Below are 12966 nucleotides of genomic sequence, written 5' to 3' on the forward strand. Positions count from 1 at the left end.
AAGAGGTTGTGTATTGGAGAAGTGTGCAATGCAAGCCCTCCACAGTCTGCAGGGTCTTCACTCCTTGCTCTGAAGCAACTGGTGCTGGCCAGCATCAGAGGCAGGATGCAGGACAAGATGGACCATGGGTCTGATCCAGTGTGGAAATTCCTAGGTTCCTATGAAACGTATCAAAATATGCATTCCTCCATATCTGAAGTTTCAAGGTTCATTGTTGTTTTTGTTATCTCTGTGGAGAGAAAAATATCAGACTTTTATTAAAAAGGAAAGTGTGTTTTTTCATTCACTCATGACTCGGAAATGGCTGAGGGGATTTTTCTCAAACTTAAACAAAAATAATATAAAACACAACAAGAAAATTAGCTTTGGGCAGAGTCCAAGTATGGAAAATTTACCCTGAAAACATATGTTCTGAGTCTTTGGAAACAGGGAGTTCTAATAGAAACTGTTTTGCTACTTTAATTATAGCTCTCAGGCAACTATTATAATAGTCTACAGCTATTATAATTAGTCTACAATTATTTCTACATTAAAATATGAAAGATTTAAAAAATTATAACTTGTCAGAGCATTAATAAACACCATGTTGCTCTGGACCTTGTCTGGTCATCCAAATCAGTGCAAATTGGGTGCATCACCCCACTATTCTGATTGTGCAGAATTTTACAACCACTTTCAATTCACTTTATGAATGCTGTAAATGACAACACCTGATGCTGGGCAATGGAGACTTGGGCCTAGACATATTGGGCCCATTTGTATCTGGCCCTAAACATGGCCAGACCCTTTCCCCCACCAGTCACCAATGTGGCTTTCCCAAGGCAGAGCAGACTTCATGAGGTTGCCACTGTCCCCATGAGCAAGTGGTTGAGGAGAGGTAGGGACTAGGTGGAGCCTCAATCTGGTTCCATAATCTGTGGATAGCACCTGTTTATTTAATAGGCTTAACCAACATCCTCAAATCTTAACACCTTTCACATATGTGTGTATGTGAGAGAGAGAAAGGGAGGGTGTGTGTGTGTGTGAGAGAGAGAGAGAGAATGATATGGGGGTGCTGAAGTTTTGAGCTGAATCAGAATTATGAGAGTCCTTGGTGACCATCTCTAATACTGGACTGCTGATTTAGGTGGATCTTGACAGATTCTGACCAAAAGGATGACACATAGACAGACAAAAAATTCCTCTTGTCTTGTATACAATTTCCTGTTCTGTGGAATAAAAAAATTAGGTTCCTAAAAACAAAAGACAAGGCAGGTGGAATTGTAATGGACTGTATCATTTCTAGATACCTATTTCCACAGAGCCTACTCCCTCATATAATTATTTCCAGTACATTTTTAACTGATGTTTGACTGTAAACATGAGAAGATGAACCAGCAGGGTAGGAATCTTCAGTAAAGAGCAGGGCAGGCTTTTCTGTGAAGAGATTACAGAATAGCCATAGCATTTAAGGAATTTCAAATTCCTATCCCCTGTGTAGATGCCTGCACTGAATTGCTTTTAAAATGTAGAAATTCCTAGGGACATGAAGGGAAAAAAGCACAGCTCGGGAGATAAAATAGCTGGGAAAAGAAACATACCATTTTAGGAGTTAAATAACTGCTTTAACTGAAAGGAATAGACGTCCATATTAGTATGAAGAATCCATGAAGGAATCTTTAGGGAGGTAGCGCTATGTGATCCATCACCATTGTTATCTGGTGCTGTCTAGGAATGTAAGGGCTATACGCCCTCAAAGATTTCATTGAGAATTTCTTGCACTGTGAAAAAGCCCTTGAGTTTTCAAGCAGTAAAATAAGTTTAAAGGACTTTTGAAAAATAAATGACCATATCCGGTGAAAAATGAGGAAAAGAGTGGTTATATGTATGCACATGTGCGTGCACACACACACACACACACACACACACACACGTAACAGGCCTTTGGGTGGGTCGGGGTTCTGATGTTTGAAGACCCATGGGCACTATTGTACCTACACAAACTGCACACTGCACAGGAGAGTGTCACACATTACTATAAACTAGATTATACCTAGATTTAGTCATGCAGCGATTCTGCCCCCTTATCTGGTGACCTAAGAGCTTCCTGGATTGTGGCATTCAGGGCTCAGTGTACAGCAGTGTACTTCCCCCCGGAGTAAGTACACAGTGTCATTACTCCTCCTGCCCACCCATGCCTGATGGTCCATTCAGGGGGCAGTATACAGCACCCTATAAAACAGTGTCACAAGCTACTTCCCCCCAGGTAGAGTGAGAAGTTTCAGGAGGTGTTTAGCCTCTGTGGGGTGTCTCTGCGGAACAGTTCTCTTGGTGCTCCCACTGGGTTGGTGCAGTTGTGAGCCACCCAGCACTCAGGGTGCTAAAGCCACAACCTAGTCCTATGTTATTTATAACAAATCCCTTTTGTGAGGAAAGGAATAATTTGCTCATGTCTGATTAGAGTGGTGGGGTGTTACAATATTTCAATTCTATGCATTTACCCATGGCAAAGCATGCATTATTTTCACAAATAACTAGTGAAGATCCCCTTATTTTGGGTTTGGAAGTCATATATTTTCATTGACCATAAAGCCAGTACTCTGAATAATCTCTGGAACATTATCCATACCTTTTCCAATAAAACTACCTCTATATCTTCAAAGATAACTCTGAAAAAAGTTATTCCATACTCCACACACAACTGTAAACTATGGACACTTTTTCAGCTCTGAATGAATTCCAGTGGTTAATCTTTTAAATAGATACACTCCTGCTTGAACAAACTTAGCCCCTGATCCTACAAAGACACATATATATGTGTTACTTATGTACATAGTAACTAACCACATATGTGAGTATATTTATGTGTGTATAAAACAGTGGAACTGAGGCTTTAGGTTGCTCTAATTCACTACAGAAGGAGAGATAACTGTCATGGAAGAGAAAGATTGATCTGGCAGTTTTTCATTTCCCTTTGTTAGTTTGACTTTTGTGTTTTGCTGCAGTACAATACTATCAAGCTTGATTTATTCCTTGCTCATTGAGCAGGAAGTTTGTTGATCTGATTGAGTATGTCTGTTTCCTAATCAGTTCTTGTTTTAATTTGTTTGATTATTCGAAGCCTTTGAACTCAAAATCCAGCAACTTCCAACGTAACTGGGCATTAACTGGTTATTTTTAAAGCATCCAAAAGGTTGCTGCTGAAAACTGATAATATATTAATTAGTCATTCATAAAATGTCTCCTATACCTTAAAGCTGGAGGTTGTTATGTTCTAGCAGAAAGTGTAAAAGGGCTCTGGCCTAATGGATAATGACAACTTGGATAAGACATATATATTTATATTATTTTATATCTTGATATCAATGTGACCATAGCATCTGTGCTTAAAAGTACAGGTCTGAAAACATCTAAAGACTATTTGACTCAAGGGATCAAGTTTAACTTGGGCAAGTTACCTCAGGATTGAATTTATGGTTAGCTCTCTACTGTGGCATGGTTATTTCCAACAAGCTGGGAGAGTTGGGAGAAAATAATCCCCACCAATGGCAATACCAGCAAACAACGAAAGTAAGTGTTCATTCTCTTGTGAAACGTGAAACATTTTTCATAGCCCTTGCAGGACAAACACTTGCATCAACAAAAGGCAGATTTTGCTTGTGGGAAAATAATTGTTTCTACACGTGAATACAGGTAAAGTGAAAACTGCAGAATGTTTTATACAGCCCTACCTGGAGAACCATTTGTTATTGGTAAGGCATAAAAGCTGCCTTCATTTTTACCCATACAAATTCTGCCTTCATTTTTACCCATACAACCCCTGTCAAAGAAGTATTCTGAGGAGTTTGGCTCATGATTTTCCAGGAGATCACACTTCATAGTAAGGTGAATGTAATTACAAGGTAGTGACATCACAGTTACATTACAGTTGCCAACATTTTCAAAAATTCAGCTGCATAAGGCTGGGATTTTCATAAATGCTGAATCATTTAGGAGCCTAAGTCCTATTGACCTCAATAACAGCTGTGGGACTTTGCCCCCAAATCGCTCAGATGGTTTTGAAAATCCCACCCCGTAGGTGTCTACATATGGATTTAGGAGCATAGTTTTGAGCTCTTATTTGTGAGAATATTGGTCATTATGTCTGATTTATTTATTATTATTGCTTTGGTATTCTGTTTCATACTATTAGAATCCAGGTGCGTTAACTACACTGTATTTACACTTTAATTATTTTCAGTCATGAATTGTCTAGAGATAGGTAAAATGATTTGGTCAAATAGTAAATTTGACAAAAAATGCAATTTTGGAGCGACCATAACTATTTGCCAGTTTGGGTAGAATTCAGTAAATTGTTTTTGGAAAAAAAACAAAAAGAAAACAAATACATTCAAAATGGTGTGTTTTGACATCTTTGAAACAAAACCTTTCAATGTATTGTTTCAAAACATTTGTTTTGAAATTTAGTTAGATTTGGTGTTGTTTTTAATTTAAAAAGTGTGAAGAACACCCAAAATGTAATAAAACAACAACAACATTTTGTTTTGGACTGGGTCAAATTAAGCATTACATTAAAACCTATTTTTCTCCGTTTTTTTAGTTTTAGTTCAGGCCCTGTCTACACTATGAAATGAGGTTGAATTTATAGAAGTCAGTTTTGTAGAAAGTGTTTTTATACAGTGGATTGTGGGTGTCCCCACTGAAAATGCTCTAAGTGCATGTAGTCGGTGGAGTGCGTCCACAGTACCGAGGCAACCGTCAACTCCCAAGCATTGCACTGTGGGTGGCTATCCCACAGTTCCCGCAGTCTCCACCGCCCATTTGAATTCTGGGTAGAAATCCCAATGCCTGATGGGGCTGAAACATTGTCGCGAATGGTTCTGGGTACATATCGTCAGGCCCCCTTTCCCTCCCTCCCTCTGTGAAAGCAACAGCAGACAATTGTTTCGCACCTTTTTTCCTGGGTTACCCATGCAGACGCCATACCACGGCAAGCATGGAGCCTGCTCAGCTAACCGTCACTGTATGTCTCCTGGGTGCTGGCAGACGCGGTACGGCATTGCTACACAGCAGCAGCTTATTGCCTTTTCGCAGCAGACAGTGCAGTATGACTGGTAGCCGTCATTGACGTAGTCCAGAGTGCTCTTTTAACCGACCTCGATGAGGTCAGGGGTGCCTGGGCAAACATGGGAGTGACTCAGCCAGGTCATTACCCTTTTAAGTTTCGTCTCATGGCGATTCAGTCCTACCAGCAGTCCTAGTGCACCGTCTTTTAATGAGCAGCCAGGAGACAACAATAGCCAGCAGTCAGACTGCACTGTCTTCTGCCGAGCACCCAGGAGATGACGATGGCTAGCAGTTGTACTGCACAGTCTGCTGCCAGCAAGATGTATAAAGATAGATGAAGTGGATCAAAACAAGAAATAGACCAGATTTGTTTTGCATTCATTTTCTCCTCCCTTCCTCCCTCCCTCCGTGAAATCAACGGCCTGCTAAACCCAGTTTTGAGTTCTATCCTTGAGGTTTTGAGTTCTATCCTTGAGGGGGACATTCTGTTTCTTGCAAAGCCACCCCCTTTGTTGATTTTAATTCCCTGTAAGCCAATCCTGTAAGCCATGTTGTCGGTCGCCCCTCCCTCCGTCAGAGCAACGGCAGACAATCGTTTCGTGCCCTTTTCCCTGGATTGCCCAAGCAGGAGCAGGCACCATAGCACAGCAAGCAAGGAGCCCGTTCAGCTCACCGCAGCAGTTATGACCATTGTAAACACCTCGCGCATTATCGTGCAGTTTATGAAGAACCAGCACCTGAAAAAACAGGCGAGGAGGCGACAGAAGCGCAGTGATGAGGACATGAACACACTTTTCTCTAAAACCACATTCCCCCACAATTTGGAGATCATGGTGTTAATGGGGCAGGCTCATGCCGTGGAACGCCGATTCTGGGCCCGGGAAACAAGCACTGACTGGTGGGACCGCATAGTGTTGCGGGTATGGGATGATTCCCAGTGGCTCCGAAACTTTTGCATGCGTAAGGGCACTTTCATGGAACTTTGTGAGTTGCTTTCCCCTGCCCTGAATACAAGATGAGAGCAGCCCTCACAGTTCACAACCGAGTGGTGATAGCCCTGTGGAAGCTTGCAACGCCAGACAGCTACCAGTCAGTCAGTAATCAATTTGGAGTGGGCAAATCTACTGTGGGGGTTGCTGTAATGCAAGTAGCCAATGCAATCATTGAGCTGCTGCTACCAAAGGTAGAGACTCTGGGAAATGTGCAGGTCATGCTGCAATGGGATTCCCTAACTGTGGTGGGGCGATAGATGGAACGCATATCCCTATTTTGGGACCGGACCACCATGGCAGCTGGTACATAAACTGCAAGGGGTACTTTTCAATGGTGCTGCAAGCTCTGGTGGACCACAATGGACGTTTCACCAACACCAACGTGGGATGGCCGGGAAAGGTTCATGACGCTCGCATCTTCAGGAACTCTGGTCTGTTTAAACGGCTGCAGGAAGGAATTTACTTCCCAGACCAGAAAATAACTGTTGGGGATGTTGAAATGCCTATAGTTATCCTTGGGGATCCAGCCTACCCCTTAATGCCCTAGCTCATGAAGCCGTACACAGGCACCCTGGACAGTAGTAAGGAGCTGTTCAACTATAGGCTGAGCAAGTGCAGAATGGTGATAGAATGTGCATTTGGACGTTTAAAGGGTCGCTGGCACAGCTTACTGACTCGCTCAGACCTCAGCGAAACCAGTATTCCCATTGTTATTGCTGCTTGCTGTGTGCTCCACAATCTCTGTGGGAGTAAGGGGGAGACGTTTATGGCGGTGTGGGAGGTTGATGCAAATCGCCTGGCCGCTGAATACGTGCAGCCAGACACCAGGGCGGTTAGAAGAGCACAGCAGGGCGTGCTGCGCATCAGAGAAGCTTTGAAAACCAGTTTCATGACTGGCCAGGGTACTGTGTGACACTTCTGTTTGTTTCTCCTTGATGAAAACCCGCCCCCTTGGTTGCCTCTAAATTCTCTGTAAGCCACCCGCTCTCCCCGCTTTGATCACAGCTTGCTTGCAGAGGAAATAAAGTCACTATCATTTAAACAACATGTATTCTTTATTAAATGATTATAAAAATATGGAGATAACTCACAAGGTAGCCCGGGTGGGGTGTGGGAGGAGGGTAGGAGGGAAGGAAAAGGCCACTTTAAAACTTGTTGAATGCCAGACTTCTGTAGCTTAGGCTGTCCACTGGGGTGGAGTGGTTGGGTGCCCAGAGCCTCCCCGCGCATTCTTGGGCATCTGGGTGAGGAGGTTATGGAACTTGGGGAGGAGGGAGGGTGGTTAAGCAGGGGCTGCAGCGGCAGTCTGTGATCCTCCTGCCGTTCATGAACCTCCACCAGACGCCGGAGCATGTCCGTTTGATCCCGCAGTAGCCCCAGTGTTGCCTCATGCCTCCTCTGATCTTCCTGCCGCCACCTCTCCTCATGTTCATCGGCCACTGTCCTGTACTCTGCTATTGTGTCCCTCCACACAGCTCTGTCAGTGCCAGAAGACTGCATGAGCTCAGAGAACGTCATTGCGCGTGTGTTTTTTTCGCCACATTATCTGAGAGGGCCTTTGGGACGGAGGAGGGAGGCTTGAAACATTTGCAGCTGCTGGAGGAAAAAAAGGGAGTGAAGTATTTAAAAAGATACATTTTACAGAACAATGGCTATACTCTTTCATGGTGAACAACACTATACACATTACATAGCACATGTGATTTTGGTACAAGGTCACATTTTGCATCTTGTATTGAGTGCTTGCGGCTTTGGTGTTAGAGATCACACACGCAGGGCCAGGCAACAGAATTTGGCTTGCAGGCGGCCATGGTAAGCCATAGTCTTTCGGCTTCTGCAACCTTCATAACAGCAGTGTCCTCCTTTCCCATACCAAGCAAAGCCTGTTGAGTTGGCCATTTAGTGCTGTGGTTTTCCTGTTAACGTGCAGCAGCAGAAACCAAACTAACCTCCTCCCCGCATCCAATTCTCTGGGATGATCACTTTTCCCCTCCCCCCACCGCCTGGCTGGTATCATGGAAGAACCCTGCTAGCCAAATGTGAACACCTCAGTGCCAATGCCCCCCCCCCCCCCACGTGGCTAACTGTGGGGAGGATTTCTTTTCAGCCACAGGCAAACAGCCCAGTAGGAACAGACACCTCTGAATGTCCCCTTAATTAAATTCCCCTATTTCAACCAGGTTACCATGAACAATATCACTCTCCTGAGGATAACACAGAGAGATAAAGAACGGATGTTGCTTGAATGCCAGCAAACACCAGGATCATACGCTGCCAGGCTTTGTCATGCATTGATACCAGATTACTTGCTACTAGCATGGCGTGGTAAAGTGTCCTACCATGGAGGACGGAATAAGGCTGTTCTCCCCAGAAACCTTCTGCAAAGGCTTTTAGAGTATCTCCAGGAGAGCTTCATGGAGATGTCCCTGGAGGATTTCCGCTCCATCCCCAGACAAGTTAACAGACTTTTCCAGTAGCAGTACTGGCCATGAATGCATCCCAAGTCCTCAGAACTACTTAGTCATTAAAAAATGCTTGCTTTTATTAACATGTATTATATTTTAAAAGGTACACTCACCAGCGGTCCCTTCTCTGGCTTCATTGGGTTCAGAGGGTATTTCAGTCAGGGTCATAAAAAGATCCTGTCTGTCGGGAAGAACGGTGTGCTGTGTGTTCTCCCCAAGCTCATCCTCCTCCTCTTCATCATCTTCCCCATCTGCAAAATCCTCAGCCATGGGGGAGAGTACCCCATCATGGGAGTTCACGGACAGGGATGGGGTAGTGGTGGTGCCCCCCCTAGAATTGCATGCAGCTCAGCGTAGAAGCGGCATGTCTGGGGCTCTGTCCCGGAGTGTCCGTTTGATTCTTTGGTTTTCTGGTACGCTTGTCTGAGCTCCTTAAGTTTCACTTGGCATTGTGATGTGTCCCTGATGTAGCCTCTGTCCCTCATGGCCTCAGAGATTTTTTGAAATGTTTTGGCATTTCGTCTTTTGGAATTTAGTTCTGATAGCATGGATTCCTCTCCCCATACAGCGATCAGATCCAGTACCTCCTGTTCGGTCCATGCTGGAGCTCTTTTTAGATTCTGGGACTGCATGGTTACCTGTGCTGATGAGCTCACCTGGCCAAACAGGAAATGAGATTCAAAAGTTCCCAGGCCTTTTCCTGTACATTTGGCCAGTGCATCTGAGTTCAGAGCACTGTCCAGAGCGGTCACAATAGTGCACTGTGGGATAGCTCCCAGAGGCCAATACCTTCGAATTGCGTCCACACTAACCCTAATTCAAAATGGTGATGTCAATTTCAGCGCTAATCCCCTCGTTGGGGAGGAGTACAGAAATCAGTTTTAAGAGCCCTTTATGTCGAAAAAATGGCTTCGTTGTGTGGACGGGTGGAGGGTTAACTCGGATTTAATGCTGCTAAATCCGACATAAACTCGTAGTGTAGACCAGGCCTCAGCCACCACAAACCTACCACAAGGAATTTAGCTTCTAATTATCACCAATCATCACGGCAATGGCCAAGCAGGTAAACTTGAGTCAGGATTGATAAGATTTCATGACAGGTTTGTACATTTGCTTTTATGGATACAGGAAAATATTGAACAAAATTTTCAAAAACAACTAAGAAGCCCAGATCCTACTGAAAGTCAATAGAACTTAGGAGCTTTGGAAGATGTTACCAGCTGTGATTAAAACACCTGTCCCACTACAGTCAGGAAGTCCAATCACTGTAGGCACTTGACTATTTGCCAGTATACATGTGCCAACATGAGCATTGTTGAGACACTACAGTCTGCTTAATGTAATAAAGTGAGTTTACCTTGGTACTGCAACACTTCCATTAGAGTTATCTCTATTGCATTCTTTTCTACTAGGAAATCATGATCTAACCTCCTCTTATAGCTCACCATCTAACAGGCAATCATGGATTTGCAATGTATAATTTATGAACAACATTCTGTTAGACACATTAGGATAGATTCATCCCATTATATGTTTTTCATTACACAATACGTTATAGGTAAGGTGCAGAATATAAACACACATAATGTGACTGTGAGGCTGTAACTTACTGATTTTAATTATTTATTTATATACTTATTTTTCATTCTGCTGAGACCATTTCTTAAGATTAATTTACAATTAATTTTACCTGTTTATCCTGAAGTCCAGAGGGAGCCAGAATTCCTTGGGAGAAAATAATTAAGTGATAAAAGGTAGAATAAAGACTTCTAATAGTTCATTTTTGTGTAACATAGTAGTACGATAAGCATGAACACTTCCATGCCAATGAGGTCATGTATTCTAGGAAAATATGAATGCAACTGACAAGATACATTTATAATGGGATACTGAGGCCAATGCTGTGTTAGCATCAGGGCAGAGGGAAGATATGAATTCAGTTATTACTGGCTAACATTTTGCAAAGTTAATAATAGGTCATTAAGGAGCAGCTGATATTTTAAAAATGCCTATTGCATGCACTTTGGGTAACAGTCAAAAGGAACTAAATGATTTAGATGCCTAGGTCTCATTGACTTCCAATAGGACTTATTTGCCTAGGTCACTATGTATGTTTGAAAATGTTACCCTTTATCTTTGAGTGTAATGCATTGCCAGCATTGGTAGTTTTTGACCAAATTCAGCAAATACACAGATGCTGATCTAGCTCCCATTTCCTATAATGGATTTGGTCCTTGGAGAGAAGTCTTATGGTTGCAAAGTGTAGATAAAGTCACCTCTGTTCTTCATAAACAACGGAGATTGACTGGCGTGAGTAAATAATTTACTTCAACTCAGTACCTAACAATGGCAAACAAATGATTCTAGCTACAGCTCTATGTAGTGAAGTTTACTGAAAATCAATGGTTCAGCAGTAAATTCCAGTTTCAAACTAAAGCTGTCCAGTTGTATAGACCAAAATCTTATATCCAGAAATATGTTTGTTTGTGTGTGTTTTCACATGACAAGGATATAGTGAAACATAGAGTGGGCTTTTCAAAAGCACTCAGTGTTGGCCTGCTTGCACTGCTGTCAGTGCAATTTTAATGTTGAATTTAGTGGGAGTAGAGCTGGGCCAATGCTGCTGGCTTTCAAAAATCCCACCCGTGTTGTAGATGCAAAAAAATTCTGGGTCTTTTGGGACATTGCCCACTAGCATGGTCCCAAAGTTTGATCCATTATTATTACTTGTATCATAGTATCACCTAGATACCCCAACCAGGATCAGGGCCTCATTGTGCTCATGCTATACATGCACATAGTGAGAGCCAATCCCTGCCTCGAGAGCTCACAAGCAAACAAGACAGGAAAAGGAAGTGCTATTTTCTACTCTTTTACAAGTGGGAACTGAGGCACAGAGAGATTAAGGTGCTGGTCCTGTGCTGTTAAAACCACTGAGAGCTTTGTCATTATCTTCAATGGTTGAAAATGAGGCTCTAAGTGACTTGCCCGCGGTCACATGAGAAGTCTGTAGTAGAACAAGGAAGTAAACCCAGATCTCCTGAATCCTAATTCAGTATCTTGCATACAAGACCATCCTTCCTCCCAACGTATGTTAACATTATGGGGAATAACTTCCAGCATCTAAAGGTACATCTACACTTTGAGCTGGAGGTGTACGTTCCAGTCTGAAGAGATACACCTGCACTAGCTCTGATCAAGCAGTGCATTAAAGAGAGAAAGTAGCTGCTACAGTGTGAATGGTGTGAATGGTATGTACCTGTGGCTAGCCTCTCCCACTGCTTGTCTCGTGGTGGCTACACACTATATATAGCATGTGTGTTTGATCAGCACTAATGTGGTTATGTCGCCTTGGATTGCAATTAACACCTTCAGAGTGAGGCATACACATACCCTGAATTGATAAATGCTTTGTTTTATTTTTTAGCTGAGGCCTGGTCTGACATGAGTCATTAACACATGGAGGCAGGCCTCATTTTTTGGAAGATAGAATGAGGAAAGTAAATGAATCATCAGGTTGAAAACAGAATGTTTGTGCTAAATATGGTAGGTAAATAGGTCAGTAGGCTAAGAGGACAGAATGTCTGAGTCAACTAAGATAGGAGGGAGAACATGCTTGGAACTATTTATTATAAACTACATAACAAGGAACACAATAAGTTAGGAATGTAGAGATGAAGTAAAGAGGAAATCAACCCATGGACGGTGCATGCACAGTGCATGCTGCACAGAGATTGGTACCTGCAAAGTAACCAAGCCAATCAAAAGATGCGTGATGCAATATATAGTAAATGCAATGAGATGTGTAACGTATATAAAGAGAGAAGGTTTCTGTGTAACTTACAAACTGTGATGTACCACATCCATCCCCCCTGTGTTTGAGTCTGATCAACTCATCATAGCAATGCTGTTTGCTAAATAAGAATACAGGAGTGACGAAGGTTGGAGTCGAACTGAGTTTTTGGGAGGCTGAGTGGAAAGAGGCCTTGGAGGGAAATTCCAACATATTTTACTCCACCACCTTGTGTCAGTGGAGATACCAAGTACAGAGTTCAGCATCTGCTATTCAGGCTGGGTGCTAGAAGGAATTATATGGGCCAGTAAGAAGCAAGGGGGAGGGGGGGAGGAAATCAGTGGACCAGATCACCTGTTCATGTAAATTGGCACAGATCCATTTAAAATCATTGCAACTACACTGATTTACACCTGCTGAAGATCCAGCCTGCAGTTTTCCAAATGGACATTCACAACGCATTACTAATAGTGGAAAAGAACTCAGCCCCCTCCCCTCAAATATTAAATAGACTTCTACAGAGAGAATGTACTAAATGAAATGCGTCTCAAATAAATCATACTATGTTATACATTCAGGTTTCCATTTACCAAGATACTTCAGCACATACCTAAAAAAAAGCAAGTGAGTAATCCAACTGAAATTAATGGGTGAAATCCCGACCCCAGTG

General features: G+C 42.9%; 1 protein-coding gene across 2 annotated transcripts in view; it reads right to left on the reverse strand.

The window, feature by feature from the left end:
- Window positions 1–200: 200 nt before the first annotated feature.
- The window catches only part of LOC144263186 (uncharacterized), a 289824-nt gene continuing 277058 nt past the window's right edge, over window positions 201–12966 (reverse strand). The window contains exon 7 of one of the 2 annotated variants that reach the window (XR_013345759.1): window positions 201–229. The gene's annotated coding sequence lies outside the window, so the exon portion shown is untranslated. The remainder of the gene's footprint in view (window positions 230–12966) is intronic. The other variant, XR_013345757.1, reaches the window with a different exon arrangement.

This window comes from Eretmochelys imbricata, chromosome 3, assembly GCF_965152235.1.
Source record: "Eretmochelys imbricata isolate rEreImb1 chromosome 3, rEreImb1.hap1, whole genome shotgun sequence".
Classification (NCBI taxonomy): domain Eukaryota; kingdom Metazoa; phylum Chordata; order Testudines; family Cheloniidae; genus Eretmochelys; species Eretmochelys imbricata.